Source organism: Bos javanicus, chromosome 4 (assembly GCF_032452875.1).
Source record: "Bos javanicus breed banteng chromosome 4, ARS-OSU_banteng_1.0, whole genome shotgun sequence".
NCBI lineage: Eukaryota > Metazoa > Chordata > Mammalia > Artiodactyla > Bovidae > Bos > Bos javanicus.
The window spans coordinates 82,049,700-82,063,891 of NC_083871.1; the positions used below are offsets into that span (position 1 = coordinate 82,049,700).

A 14,192-nucleotide genomic window follows, 5' to 3' on the forward strand; every position below is an offset into this window, starting at 1 on the left:
GTGAGCTAGGGAGGAAAATTTGATGGGGTGGTGGTGGGGGGAGTGGCCCAAGGAGGAGGTTATGGCTGCCAAATTTTGTTTTTCCATGGAGGCCAATTCAATATTCTTTATCCTGCCAATTTTCCACGTCACAGGTTTTCAGGCCTCCTGACCATGAGGCAGAAGTGTAGCTTGAACTAAAATCTGCATTTAGGTTAATGACTAGATATAAATGCAAGAAACATTTAAACTTTTTTCACAGTATTGGTTTTGATACATGAATTTCATTTGTATTTATTCTAGGGTGTTATTTTTCCCATATAGTTCCTCTCAAGTACAACAATTGTTGTGTATAATAATGCATTTTCCATCACCAGTTCCTGCATCCATGAAATTTCTGCATTTAGGGGAAACCTGCCAAGACTAAGACTTGGTGGAAAAAAAATTAATGCCATACTTAATTCTAGTTTAGAAGCTCTTTTAAAGATGATTTTTTTTTTAAACTTTCTTCTTTACTTTCTCTTTTTCTCTTTCTTTTCCTTCCCCCCGCCTCCTTTCCCTCAAAACATATTTTATGACTTAATTCCTTTGGAAATTTGCTTAGCATTAACATCATCTGATGAGGATGGAAATACTAATTGTCAGAGGAAATGTCAAAAGGGAGAGGAATTTAATAATTCTTCCCCCTCCATTAATGTGATATCCTTATCTTATTGGTTTCCTTATTCTTTTATAACCAAATTTCACAGCACTAGTTCTACAGAAATTCCATTGACCCAGCAGGTTTGGTTAGAAATGAGAATCCATTTTCAGCTCATTACATTATGTGTCTTTCACCTTTATGTCTCTCCTCAAAGATGAAAATGATTTTCTTTTTAAGGAGAAAAAAAAATCTCATTCATCAGCCTAAAAAGAAACCCTGTCTTATCCCAGATTACCACCATGGGATTTAAGATTCAGATTGGCCTTGATCTTGGTTTTCTGAATATATTTGTATAGTGTATATGAGGCAAGTAATGGGGTATATGTTGAATGGAAATTTTTCTTGTTGGCTTGACTCCCTGAAGTCAAAGAGTTTATAGTGTGTTCTTTTTTTCACTTCCAAAGTGAAAAGACCCCTTGAGGAATACCTTCCCTAAATGACCAGGATGCACACTGCCCTGTGCAACACAATTCTCGGGTCATCTACCAGTTGCTATGTTCACATTTATTTTCATGCAATACAAGTTGAAATCATAATGAAATTCCTGAATGTCAAGGAGGTCTCAAAATAAGCTTCTTAATCTTAAAGAAAGATTAAATTATGTACAATTCGGTTTTAATGCTGAATATGCAATTTTGTCCATGAATTTTGAGTGAAACATTTAAATCAGTACCTACAGAATGCTTTCTGAAAAAGATAGTGCTTCCCATTTAATGACAAGAATATATTTTTAAAAATTGTAAGACATTTTCCTAACATCTAGGTCAATCAAAAGTTCACATGAGAAAATTTGGAATCACTCTCTGGATATATTCAGTAGTGTATTGGGAATTCTCAGTGTTTGGGACACTAGTGTGTTTCAGCTATATCCTTGTATTTGCAATAAATTCAGGCATCATATAAAGGGTGAACTGTTCTGAACAAAAAAGCACCTACTTAAAATCAGGCCCTGAACCTTTGTGCTATGGGGTCAGGAATGGGTACACCTCTGTTTTGGAAGATTTCTTTAGCAACCACAGATGTACGGATTTTTTTTTTTTTAAATTTTCTCTATATCCTGGTCCTAGATTGAAATCCAATGTGTTCCTTTTTTTGCCACTTTTCCTTCTTAATGAAGCAAATGGTGACTTGATGACTCTCTTACTTCCTATCCTGCATCCTTAAGTCTTTGTGAAGATGTAGGGGCTCTGGGGAGATGTCTTGCTGGCCCCTGGAAACAGAGTTAGAAGTACAGTGGGGAAGTGAGTGGTATATGCAGACAGTTGGGTACAAGTCAATCTGTAAGCTGACAGCATTTCTGGTGGACCATTGATGTTGTTGATGGATGCAGCTTCATAAATACCTTTTGGCTTTTCTGTCTGGGCCTGCCAAGGCAGGGATGTTAGTATGCATTAAGATATGTGGCAGGGGTGGGGGAGGGGCTAGTCAGGAAACCATAAGTGTTCTCTTCATCACCTCCGGTCATGTCACTCTGTATTGTCCTCAGTCATGTCATATTAGCAGTATTCCTCTCAATACTTCTTCTTGATTGGGACTCGGGGGAGATTTGGACAGTGGGGAGCCTGGGCACAATAAATGCACATAATGAGCATGTTAACATTCTGGGACCAACTGGGCATTTTGAAGTCGCTGCCAAGTATATGCCTTCAGATCTCTCACTGCCAGTGTACCCAACCAGCAAAGGATGGCCCCAATGAGGTCTGACTGTGTTACATACTCGTGTTTGCAACAGTCCAATTCAAAAGACAGGCTGCATTCTGGTGTATGCTTGATTATAAATGTGGAAGCTCTCAAAGCGAGAATTTGCAGAGACAGCATCCTCAAGTCACATTCACATGGATTCTGGGCCTTGAATATATCAAGCTATAGCTCTATACATCTTAGATAGCCTAAAAACCCAATAGGAACACAAATTTCTTAAGATAGCCCCCTCAGTTTTAGAGAATACAATACTAGAATAATAGGAAATAATTCTGTAACCAAGGACTTCAGACCTCACAGAGCCTGCACGTCCATTCATGCAGCTGAGGGCATCAACTCTGAAACCAGATTGCTTTGGCTTGTGACTTTCAGTCAACCCGGCCTCATGTTCTCTTAGGTTAAGTGGGTGTAAACAGGGCACCACTTCTCATAGAGTAACGGTGAAAATTAAATGGATAACAGATGCAAAAACGTTTTAGAACAATACTTGGCATATACCAAGTTCTAAAAATAATGCTAGCTATTATCCTCACAGTTCATGTTGTGCATCAGGATTTTAAACTAATTAGTTGATCAGAATAGAACAGACCTCCACAAATACCCTTTTACTCTGGAAAGAATGTGAACACAAGTGACTGCATTCTCCATTTTTACATTTTTAACTATTTTCTATAACTTTATTTTGTTTATTTTAAAATTTATTTTTATTTATTTATTTTTTGGCCCTGATGCACAGCATGCAACAGCTTAGTTCCCAGACCAGTGGTCAAACTGGTACCCTATGCAACGGTAGCAGATTCTTAACCACTGAACCACCAGAGAAGTCCCTATTTTGCTTGTTTGCAAAGAGTAGCCTGAAGAAAGCTATTAGCAAGTAATGTGACTGTTAGATGAGGTGAGTTGCATAATTTAAAAGATAATATGCTGTTTGAAAATATTTCAGACTGGAGAACATCAGGAAGAAATAGTTATAGCATGATGTCACCTGCTTTTCTTGAACTTATATTTGATCATGTACAGAGAAATTTTTAGAGAAAGCAGAGTTTTGATTCTGAGGACAGGCTAGGTAGGTGGCAGGCCAACAGGAGAAGACCTTTTTTGTCTGATCTGTTGTCTCACACTCGGTTTACAACATTTGTTAGCATTCCAGGACATCAATTTTGCAGTCTAATTCCTTCCTCATGTCAAAATATGGTGAATGAGTCTATTTCATAGTTGCTGATTTGATAGTGAAGGCATGCAGGAAGTAGATTTATAAAAAACATTTCCCTTAGGATTTGCAGTGGTTGATTTCTACCTTCACATATCGATGAGGATATTGAGTTCTCATCTCATAAAGAGAATAAATCCATGTTCCCAAATCTCTAGTGCTCTATGCACATCCTTGTTATCTGTGGACCCTAAATGGTGATGGAAAGAAAAGCTTTAATAGTTTCTTCAAGGAGGACTCTTAGATGACATCATATGTGTGACATCACATAAATGTCACCATAGATAATGTGGTGGGGTGTCCAAGTCTCGCCCCAGCTTCTCTTTCTCTGAAAGACTCACATTCTGCAGCCTGCTAAAGAATTCAGGTTTCTTGAATCTGAGCATCAGCAGCACTCTCTTTTTCATGAAAATTTGCTGACTGCATTATCCTAATAATGTAAATCTTATTTACAAAAATCTGGCAGCACGAGGCGGCAATTTGGCCATAGTGTTATATTCTATGTCTATGTCTTTATACCAAGAGGAAATAATGGGTGCAGTAGGCTCAACCTTTCTTTGGAGCATAAATGCCCATGATCTATAGTTTTATCATTCTCCTCATGAGCTATGTGAATTTTATAGACTATGGATTTTGGAGCAGCTCTTTTTGCTACTAAGTTTACAATTCAAAACACTGAAACTGTGGTGCCATTTGTTTTTAAATGAGGATGTTCATAAATACATTGATCACCATTCATTCTCCATTTAAAGCCAGAAATGACTAGCAGTGGCTGCCTAGAAATAGGGTAAACGTGGCTCTTCAAGTTCATTGCTATACCTGAGGTCCTTGACTTTTCTTATGCTGTGAAACATGTTTCTTAATTCATTGGGACTCTTAACCAAATCCGTACTTCCACTTCTTACCCTCAAGTCTCCTCTTAAAGGTCAAGGAAATACCAATAGACAAATTCTGGAAGGGAAGCCATATTCACCTCAACAACCCACTTGTGTGTTTTGTCCAACTATACCTTTCGCTTTGGTCTCATGTTTATTAATGTGTTATGAGAGCCTCATAACTGTTAGAAATCAGTTTTGTGAGTTTTAATATTGAGCCAAGCTTTGCTGCTTGCTCTCTGCTCATCTCCCTGGAGAGACAGTCCTAGAAGCTGACCATCCAATTCTCTGCCTACCAGAAGTTTAAGTCACCATGTCTGAGACCCCCCCAGACTGGAGTGTCTGAGATTTTTCATGATGACTCTAAGGCACTGCAACTTCCTAAAATACTTTTGAATCATCAAGGTAATTCAGTCTAGTTTCAGAACAAATTATATTTTATTTTCATTTTGTGGCTACACTAAGTACACTAACTTTCTATGAATGCACTAGTCATTTTCCATCAACACCCAGGCATACTATCTTACAGACGAATTTTGAAAATGACCTGAAGTCTGAGATTGAGTTTCCCAGAAACAGGGTGGAGCGGGAAGGGAAGAATCCCAATCTGGTAGGGGTGTGAGTTTCCACCCTGAGGCTTGGAAGCTTGGTGTCCACCCTCCACACCAAACAGTCACAATTCACAGCCCTGGGATAAAGGAGAGGCTTGGGAATCAGATAGCTGGGTGTTGTTGGCTCTTTGCTCTTGGGGCAAAGTCTAGTCTTTGGAAGAAGGGCTGCTGGTGCTGGTTTTTGAAAGCCCCCAAGGTAGGGGTGGGCTTCCTCTGTGGCTCAGTGGTAAAGAATCTGCCTGGCAATGTAGGAGATACAGACAGGATTGGGAAGATCCCCTGGAGTAGGAAATGGGAACCCACTCCATTATTCTTCCCTGGAGAATCCCATGGACAGAGTAGCCTGGTGGGCTACAGTCTACAGCATTGCAAAGAGTCAGACATGACTGAAGTGACTGAGCATGCAGGCACAAGGTGGGAGCAACTGACAGAAAAGAATTCCAGGGATCTGGGTGGAACACAAACACATTGCTACAGGGCAACTCTCACTCTCTCTTATTCATTAAAGTCTTCACCCTGCATGCAGATGTAGAGAGCAGACTCTGGACACACAGGGTGACGGGGGGTCGGGGAAGGAAAAGGTGGGATGAATTGAGAGAGCAGCATTGATTGCATATGTACTACCACGTGTTAAATAGATAGCTAGTGGGAAGTTGCTGTATAGTACAGGGAGCTCAGCCTGATGCTCTGTGATACCCTAGAGGGGTGGGCTGGGGCTGGCGAGGGAGGCTCAGGAGGAAGGGGATATATGTACACATACGGTTGATTCTGCTGTACTTTGTTGTACAGCAGAAATTAACACAACATTGTAAAGCAATTATACTCCAATAAAGAAGTACTATTATGAACTTAAAGGGTTCATAAAAACGTCTTGGCTCTAAAAAAATAATAAATAAATAGTCTTCACCCTGCAAACATTTAATCAGTACCCACTATGTTTTGGGCACAGTGTGAGGGAGACAATGTGAAAGATAGAATGACATGTTCCCTACCCTCTGTGGGCTTATAGTCAAAGAGAGAATGAGATCTGGTGGGAAGAGATGGGAAGTAGGAAAAGATGAGCTGTCCAGGGAGCAGTATCCAGATCTGAGGGAGTGGCAGTCTGGGGCGGGGTCTGTGAGAGAGGAGGTGGTGGGTTCAGAGTCCTGGGAGGGCAGTTCTGAACCTGTCTACCTTGTACTCGCTCAGTTGCACAGAATGTGACTGGTAATGAATGAGCCATTCTATATGAGAAGGGAAAGGGGAGCAGTACAGTGTAAGGATTGTGTGTGTGTGTTAGTCGCTCAGTTGTGTCTGACTCTTTGCGACTCCATGGACGGTACCCACCAGGCTCCTCTGTCCATGGGATTCTCTAGGCAAGAATACTGGAGTGGGTAGCTATTCCCTCCTCCAGGGGATCTTCCCAACTCACGGATCGAACCATGGTCTGCCACATTGCAAGCAGATTCTTTACTGTCTGAACTACCAGGGAAGCTGAGTGTAAGGATTAAGAGCTTGCATTCTGGAACTAGATTGCCTGGGTTCTAATTATGAGGCTGCCAGGAACTCAATTTACCTTTCTGCTAAGGTCTGAATGTTTGTGTAACCCCTCTCTCTAATTCATATGTTGAAATCTTAACCCCTAATGATGGCAGTATTAGGAAGTGGGGCCTTTGGAAGGGGCTTATGTCAAGGGGGTGGTGCCCTCATGAATGTGATTTGTGCCCTTATGAAAGAGACCCCATGGAGATCCTTAGCCCCTTCTACCACATAAAGACACAGTGAGAATCAGGAGAATGCTCTCAACACAACTCAACTGTGCTGGTGCCTTGATCTTAGACCTCCCAGCCTCCAGAACTGTGAGAAATAAATTTCTAGTTTATTAAACCACCCAGTCTGTGGTATTTTGTTATAGCAGCCCAAAAGGATCCAAACACTTCTGTATCTCTGTTTTCTCCAGTTTTAGGAAAAGGGGAATAATAAAGGAAGTAATGAAGTCACAGGGATGGTGTGAAAAATACATGAGTTAATTAATACATAAAATACTAGAAGAGTTCCTGGCATATGGTAAGCATGATGCAAGTTTTGCTATAATAATTCTTATTTCTTCCAGGAACTTCTGGACATACTGTTGTTTTAGAGTTGAGTCCTCTCTGTCTCCTTACTCCCTCGAGGGGAGTCATGCTGGGCCTTTCAAAGATCCTTAGCTATTCTGGGGTGTTTGCACTTGCTCTTTCTATGTCTGTAACCCTTTGCCATTCACTTCTTTTTTCTCCCGGGTCACCTCCTTAGCAACACCTTCCTTGCTACTTTATCTAGAAAGCACTCCCTTTCTTTTAGAGATTCATACCAAAACTTGTACAAGGAAATGATAGAGGGGTACATTCTGAAATAATCAGAGAGCTGGTGGGGATATAGAAGAGTGTCTGGGTGGGGCTGGGGCTGGGTGGGGGCTTAAGCTCCAGGTTTGATGTTATTTGGGAACTGAAGGACAAGGAGGCAGTGAATGAAGGCTTTTATTGTTTTTATCCTTGGGCCATGTTGGTGGAGATGCAGTTAGGCTATGGGTCTACATCCCCAGCCCAACCTTGCAGACTAGAGTAAAGCTGCTGCAGATGGCATCAGGGGCAGGAGCAGAAGGGGCTGCTTCCCCCCAGATAAGGATGGATCCATGTGTCCCTCAGAGTGTGACTTTGGTGAAGGAGGGGGACATACTCTCCCTTTGTGAGGCATCACTATGGTGGGACTTCAGGGGGTGTCGGCCACTTGGGCATTTAGATGGTTTATGGTACCCGGAGGTCACTGGAGACAGGATCAAAAGTGAGGTTCTACTCAGATAGCTTTGCAAACCCTGGACATCATTGCTGGTAAACAGAAGGGAGTCTACGCACACATGAATGCCCTAGAGTGCTCTAGAAGAACACTGGAGAAAGAGGTGGAGTCTGCAGAGGGCTGGGGTCCAGGTTCTGTAGGATGATTGATGTGTCTGTGCTGAGGAAACAGGGAACACTCAATGGAGGGGAAAGAAATAAACAAGTCTGGCCAGCACACTGTGATTCGGCAGAAAACTAGTAGAAAGCTCTCTGAAGGGATGCATTTAAGTTTTATTTTAAAATTTACTGATAAAATTTTCAGGCCCAGAGCTGAGGGGAAAAACTTTTTAACTTACCCCAATACATTTGATTTGGAAGCAGAGAGGTTAGTATTAAGGAAACCCACCACTTCTAAATCAGATTTTATCCAAGTTACATGTAGACCAATACTGTATTACCACAAGCTTACACATCTCATTTCCTCTTCTGTCTAGTCCTCCATTTAATAACCTGAAAATCTATCTTTTTATTGAGTTTCATGCTATTTTCTGACTTACATACAATAGCGCTCTTCTTACCAATTGCCTATTGTCATGGCACATTAGTTAGGTGAATTTGTTGATATTTCAAAATTACTCTTTCTTATTTTTTTATTCTATCATCCAGTTTAAACAAATGATTGGGAGCACTCCTGAGATGAAAGAAAAGAGACTATTTTTTTAAAAAGAGAATAAATTGCTTCCCTGGTACAGCAGTTGGTATTATTCTAGTTTCTAGCAATTGGAAAGCACAGCACATTCTTGCCACACCCACATTTAACTACTTAAATTGCTCCCTAACACTGGTTGACTCCCTGCAGATAAAATAGGTCTACTGAGGGCAGAAGAAAGACAAGAAGAGAAGATGTGCTCAAAGAAAGACAAGGCATGGTCTGCCTTAGGGAGCCTCAGGACAATTCTGTTCATCAGGTATTTTCCCATAACCCTGGAGCAGACGATGAGTCAGGCCCCAGGGATACAGAGGTGAACAAGGCAAGAGTCTCTTGCCTTGAGGTGCTTCCAGTCTAATGGATGAGTTGCCGATTTCCACCCTGTGTAGCCAGTGCTATACGAAAGGGGTGCCCAGAGCCCAGATAAGGGACCCTCAGTAGACCTCAGGCATGCAAACCACTTAAGATCTTAGAACCAAAAAGGATGATTAGAAGTTGATTGGGGAGGACTTGGGAAGGGGAGAGAGAAGGCTTCTCAACCACTAGGAATAGCATGGAGACCAGAGACACATTTTGTGGGTGTGGAATCACTGCATTAGTGCTGGGATATTTTGGGAAGATGAAGTGGGGGAGGGGAGTAGATGATGGGGTGTAAGATTATAAATGGAGTACTTTGTATGACACTTTATGGGGCTTGTCCTTCATTCTGTAGGCAAGAGTGGAGGGACATAATCAGATCTCAGGTTTAGATTGGTCATTTTGGTGACTGAGTTGTTCTGGGGTGGGAGTGGGTCAACTTGGAGGCAGAGAAGATCAGGAGGCTATTGGAGCAAAGACTATAGGCTGCCCTTTAGTGGGAGAAGGGGTTTAGCTTGGGATAACTTTGTACATAGAATATAGTCTAGCTTGTTCTCCATTGATTCAGCAAACACTGAGCACCAACTACATGTCTCTTCCCCAAAGAGCTTCCAGGGGGTGGGAAAGACAGATCTGTAGACAAATAAATTAAGAGCCAGTGGTGCAAACCCAGATCACAATGAGAGATACCTCATACCTGTTAGAATGGCTATTATCAAATAGACAAGAAATAGTAGGTATTGGTGAGGAGGTGGAGAAAAGGGAACCCTCATGCACTGTTGGGCAGGGGGGATGTAAATTGGTGAAGCCACCACAGAAAACAGTGTGGAGGGTCCTCAAAAGTCAAAAATAGAGCTACCCTATGATCCGGCAATTCTACTTCTGTGTATTTACTTGAAGAAAACAAAAATACTAACTTGAAAATATATCTGTAGCCCCTGTTCGCTGTAGCATCATTTACCATAGACAAGACAAGGAAGCAAGCAAGGATGAATGAATAAGAAAATGTGGTATATATGTATATTTATATATACACACACATATTCACATATACAATGGAATATTATTCAGTCTTAAAAAAGAATAAAAATCTTGACATTTGCATAACATGGATGGACCTCAAGAGCACTATGCTAAGTGATATAAGTCAGAGAGAGAAAGGAAAATACCGTGTGATGTCACATATGTGAATTGTCATCAATAACAACTACCTAAGTTTTTAGAGACAGACAGCAGATTGGTGGTCGCCAGAGGTGAGGATAGGCCAAATGGATGAAGGGTGTCAAAAGGTACAAACGTTCAGTAATAAAATAGATAAGTCATGGAGATATAACATGCAGCATGGGGACTCTAGTTAATAACACATGTTGTATAGTTGCAAGTTGCTAAAAGAGTAGATCTTAAAATTTCTCATCATAAGAAAAAATTTTCTAATGCTTTATGGTGATGGATGTTAATTAAACTTATTTTGGTAATCACTCCTCAGTACATACAAATGTCAAATCATTTTGTTGTACACTTGATACTACTATAATGTTATCTGTCAATCATACTTTAGTAAAGTACAAAAGGAGCCACAAGTGCGGCAGCAGTGTGATAAGTGACCCAGGGGAACGTTGCGGAACTTGCTAGCTCCCTAGGGGGAGAGATGGATGTGAGGGAAGCTTCAAGAAATAATCGACAGGAGGCAGATGAATTAAGCAGACGGGAGAAGAAGGGAAGTTAGAGCCAAAGAGAGAATAAGTCCAAAATTATAGGAACATCAGAATGCCTGGTGTGTTGTGAATGGCCAGAATTAGGGCAGGAGATGGGGCTAGGGAAATTCAGAGAAAGAAAAAATCCAAAGGCAGAGAAAGAAGGTAGAATAGTAGAAATTAGGAAGTAGATGTGTGAATGGCAGGCATGTGTTCATATAAGGTATACAGCATCTCCTGAGAGATTCCTTTGCAAGCTGTTGCTTCAAAAGCACCTAATGATTCCTCTCCTTTTGCAGTATAATGGAGATAGCCCTGACAGCTTTTCAGTTCAGGAAGCAATACTAATGGACAGTCATTAAATCACAGAATACTTTCATTTATTTTATGTTTATACAAATGGGAATCTAAACCGGTGACTGACAAACCTCCCCCCACCGCCCCCAAAGCAACTGAATTTTGAATCATAAAAACAAGTCTTCATCTTTTAAAATACAGGATGTTTTCTGTTATTAAAAAAAATCACAAAGATGGATTATAAATGATAAATTATATCTCTGTTGTTGTTGTTCAGTCGCTATGTCGTGTCCAACTCTTTGTGACCCCATGGACTACAGCATGCCAGGCTTCCCTATCCTTCACTATTACCCAGAGTTTGCTCTCAAACTCTGTATCCAACCATTGTATCCATGGCTGGGTACACAAGATTGAGCTGTGAGTTTGTAAATTTTAATTTTATAAATTTATTATAAGGGTTGTATTTGTTTACAATAAAATTTCAGGTCTCTGAGAATCTACCCAAAGAAGATGGAAGCCTTTTACTTACTCTGGGCCTATTTTATTCCTAAATATGTATATTTTCTATATATTAATTTTACCATTGAAACTCAAAAACTTCTTATAAGTCCAAACTAGTGCAATCTACTACTTATAACTGAGCTTCCCTGATAGCTCAGTTGATAAAGAATCCGTCTGCAAAGCAGGAGACCCTGATTTGATTCCTGGGTTGGGAGATCCCCTGGAGAAGGTATAGGCTACCCACTACAATACTCTTGGGCTTCCCTTGTGGCTCAACTGGTAAAGAATCTGCCCACAATTTGGGAGACCTGGGTTTGATCCCTGGTTTGGGAAGATTCCCTGGAGGGGAAGGCTACCCACTTCAGTATTCTGGCCTGGAGAATTCCATGGATTGTATAGTCCATGGGGTCGCAAAGAGTTGGACACAACTGAGTAATTAAGCACATGTATATTCTCTATAGATATTAATTTTACCATTGAAACTCAACAACTTCTTATAAGTCCAAACTAGTTCAATCTATCATTTATAAAGAACAAAACATATGCCTCATCCTTCTTCCATCTCAGTAACTACATTGGTTATTAAAATATGCTTGTAACAAATGTTATACATAATAATCTTCATTTTATTCACCCATGGGCAGTGGAGAGCCTTGTCTAAACTGTTACTGAATTTTATTATTATGCATAATGGCTTGCTTGCCTCATAAAATTTATTCACTGAACAGCTGTTGTAGAAGAGGGCTAGTCAAAAGATATTCTTCTTCCCACAAAACAATACTACATTTGGATCAGGCATTAATTTCTCCCAAGGACCAGCAGAAATCAACCTATTTATTGTTGGTGTGTAACCTTTCAAACTTCTATTTTCTTAAATTTATAGTGGGACCAGATTAACCATTTTTATTATAGGGAGAAGGTAAGGAATTTCTGGTCATATCACATCCATCTTTAGATGATGTTCTTAAGCTTTCATGCTGGTTCCTTTACTGTCAAGAGTACAAGGGTACAGAATTCAACTCCACAACCACATCAGATGTGCTGTAGCCTCAGTGCCCGAAAGAAAACTTTGCCATTAGGAAAAACAAATGGTCCAAATTATTAGAGAAAATACGACTCTGTAGAAAGAGATAAGTACAAGAAAGAGAAAGAAAGAAAAAAAAAAACATAACCAGAATGCTCAGAGGTAAATAAAATCCTCTGCGTTCACAAAATATATTGGTTATAGGTTGTTCTAAAAACATTAAGCTAACAGTAGAACCACTACCGGTAGGAGCCGTAAGCCACGAAAATATAAAAAGTTGTTGTAGAGATCGTTTGGGAAGTTTCCATTAATAAAACTGAACATAGGTTAAAAAACATAAAGCTTAATCTCACCAAGAGCAAAAGCAAGGCTGTGTTGGAATTTTCCACATTTCAGGAGAAAAGAGGAAGATATTACCGAGTGAAGAAACCAATCTACCCAATCAGCACAGAGTAAAATATGCTTAAAACGTTCTTGCAGTACAGATAGCGACTGAGAAAAGCCTGGCTGTGTCTTTATAGGCAGAAACTAGGTAAACGAGTGATGGAGGAGGGAATGTGAAACTGCTGGAATTCAGGGCAGCGGAATCTCTTCCTGAGTCAGCAGCCACCTGGGCGTGGCCACTTGGCCTGCCCTAGCTCCATTTCCACCCGGGGCCTCCCAGGTGGCCCCAGTGGTAAAGAACCCACCTGCCAATGCAAGAGACATAAGAGACACGGGTTCGACCCCTGGGTTGGGAAGATCCCTTGGAGAAGGAAATGGCAACCCACTCCAGTATTTGCTCTATTTCCTTGTCTGTAAAAGGAGAAGGTTGAACTGGGGTGTGCGTGTGCTAAGTCACTTCAGTCGTGTCTGACTCTGTGCGACCCTATGGACAGAAGCCTGCCAGGCTCCTCTGTCCGTGGGATTCTGCAGGCACAAACACTAGAGTGGGTTGTCATGTGCCCTCCCCCAGGGTATCCTCCTGACCCAGGGATTGAACCAGCATCTCATGTCTCCTGCATTGGCTGGCAGGTTCTTTACCACTAGCGCCACCCCGGTGATTCCCCAAATATGGCCCCTGATGGGCAGATAAGCCTCAGTAGTTTCAGGGATGTGTGCTATGGAGTTAGCCCCTGATGAACACCCCTGATAAACACCCCTGATAAACACTGAAGTCCACCAAGCCATCACCCCTGGTGCTGCTCCAAGACCTGGAGGAATCACAATTTCCTTCCTCCCCTCTCTGATAGCTCTGCAGGGTTTGGGTTGCAGGCTAGCTCCAGGTAAGTTCAGCATCCCTGGAGCAGGCTGGAAGAAAAGGCTATTACCACAGGGTCCAGGGTCTAGCAACATCAGCATGACCAGGGAACTGCAAATGCAAATTTTCAGCCTTCACCCCAGACCTGCTGAATCAGAAACTGGGGTGGCAGCGGCAATCTGGGTTTTAACAGCTGAATTGCAGGTGATGCTGATGCACACTCAAGCCTGAGAACCCCGAACCGGATGATCTTTAGAGCCCCTTCAAACAGTAAAATTCCATGATGATGTTCAAATGGGAGAAGAAAACTTAACAAGAGTGCTAGAATTTTGTGAGTCCTATTTCTGTAAGAGTTACTAAATAAATATGTTAAATGAAAAATGTTTTCTAAATCTGCTCTAGCCAGTGGGAACATAAGGCTTTTGGGGCTTATAGCAAGTTTTTGAAATGACCGTGCTGTTCACTGACTTTGGGGCAGGCTCCCAGCAGCCAGTGAGCT

At 41.3% G+C, this 14,192-nt stretch overlaps 1 protein-coding gene across 1 annotated transcript in view; it reads right to left on the minus strand.

Moving 5' to 3' along the window:
- POU6F2 (POU class 6 homeobox 2) overlaps positions 1-14,192 on the minus strand; it is a 389,805-nt gene that overhangs the window by 55,754 nt on the left and 319,859 nt on the right. The gene's annotated exons all lie outside the window — the stretch shown is intronic.